General features: G+C 43.3%; 1 pseudogene; it reads right to left on the bottom strand.

The window, feature by feature from the left end:
• Window positions 1-264: 264 nt before the first annotated feature.
• Window positions 265-1,444, bottom strand: LOC131756839 (zinc finger CCHC domain-containing protein 9 pseudogene; annotated as a pseudogene).
• Window positions 1,445-1,811: the final 367 nt, after the last annotated feature.

Below are 1,811 nucleotides of genomic sequence, written 5' to 3'. Positions count from 1 at the left end.
AGTTACACCTAAGCTCTATTGGTTAAAAATATATTCTTTTAGAAAATCCATTTTAAACATATTATACTTTTTTTCAGTGATTTTCTCCAAACAATGGTTGAAGTGTGCCTTGATGGAGAGAACTCAGGAACTGGTTTGACCACACCCAGGTTATAATGATATCTACAATATAGGACTCCAAGGGAGAGTTCAGCTCCAACTTATGAAGTAGGCCCAGTTCGGAATGTTTAACAATGAGGTGCTAACAAACGATAGTACTAATCATCAAAAATTAACAACTTTAGGTATCTTTGTTTTGGGTTTCTGTGGTTTAGGCACATCCAAAATTTCTTCACAGTCCACACTCATTCCCTTTGCCCAGCGACCAACTGTGACCATTCGATCTGAATTCTGACCATCTTTCTTAAAATGTTCCACAGAGCCACAAAGTCTGCAGCAACCACCATCAGCATAGAGTCCTTTGGGATTATCAGGACAAGATCTGCACAGATGTCCCATTTCCCCACAAACAAAACATTTTGCCAAAGGAAATTCACCAAAACCTGTGTCTACTTTAGCCTTGCACTTGGTTATTTCATGGTCTGTGGATCCACACCGGTGACATATTCCAGTGCCCATTTCTTTTTTTCTTTCTTTTTTTTTTTTTTTGCGGTACGCGGTTCTCTCACTGTTGTGGCCTCTCCCGTTGCAGAGCACAGGCTCCGGACGCGCAGGCCCAGCGGCCATGGCTCACGGGCCCAGCCGCTCCGCGGCATGTGGGATCTTCCCAGACCGGGGCACGAACCCATGTCCCCTGCATCGGCAGGCGGACTCTCAACCACTGCGCCACCAGGGAAGCCCAGTGCCCATTTCTTGATTCCCAAGGGCAGCTGGGCAATCTGCAATCCCATGGCCAGGTTTTTTTACAATGGAAACATACCATTGCATTTTTCTTTGCTGCTTGTCTTTTTAATCGTCTTCCTTCCCGGCAACTGTCTTTCTTTAAAGCAACTGCAATTTCTTCCCTGACTTCCTGACTGTCTGTTGCTATCATCTCCCCACTGTGAACCATCTGTGAGTTTTGTCTTAGATATTCCATGAATCCATTCACATCTTCATTTAAATACTCCTTTTTCTTCTTTTTGTGTTTTGCTTGGGGTGCATCATTTTTAAGGGACAGACTATTGGCTTCAAGTTGTTTACTCTTTGGTAGGTTTTGGCTTTTCCCCTCAAAGGACCCCTTCTCATGTCCTCCCATGATGTTGCAGGGAAGGGTCTTTTGTTCTGTGTGGTAGTAACTCGTGCCCACCTGGTCGTGGCTTCATCAGATGTTTATCTGTCTGGTAGTGTTGGAGGGTCTCCTGCAGAGGTGGGGGGTGGCTGTGGCTCATTGTGGGGACAAGGACACTGGCACCAGAAGTTCTGGCAAGTACTTCTTGGCATGAGCCCTCTCAGAGTCCACCATTAGCTCCACCAAAGAGCCAGGTAGGCTCCAGTGTTGGGTCGCCTCAGGCCAAACAACCAACTGTCTTGCTGGGATTTTGATAGAAAATTTATTTTACCTGTGTATCAATTTGGGGAGAATTAACCTATTTTATGTTGAGTCTTCCTATCCATGAGTATAGTACGTCTCTCCATTTACTTAGATTTTCTTTGATTTCTTTCATCAGCATTTTGAAATTTTCAGCATGTAAGTGTTGTACATGTTTTGTTAGTCATACACCTAAGGTTTTTTTTAGTGATTATAAATGGGTTTTTTTTTTTTGCAGTGTGTGTATGTGTGTGTGTGTGTGTGTGTGTGTGTATAGTTTTAATTTATTTTATTTATTTAG

Source organism: Kogia breviceps, chromosome 5 (genome assembly GCF_026419965.1).
Source record: "Kogia breviceps isolate mKogBre1 chromosome 5, mKogBre1 haplotype 1, whole genome shotgun sequence".
In the NCBI taxonomy this organism is placed as follows: domain Eukaryota; kingdom Metazoa; phylum Chordata; class Mammalia; order Artiodactyla; family Physeteridae; genus Kogia; species Kogia breviceps.
The sequence above is the reverse complement of the archived record's forward strand: the minus strand, read 5'-3'. Positions and strand labels throughout refer to the sequence as shown.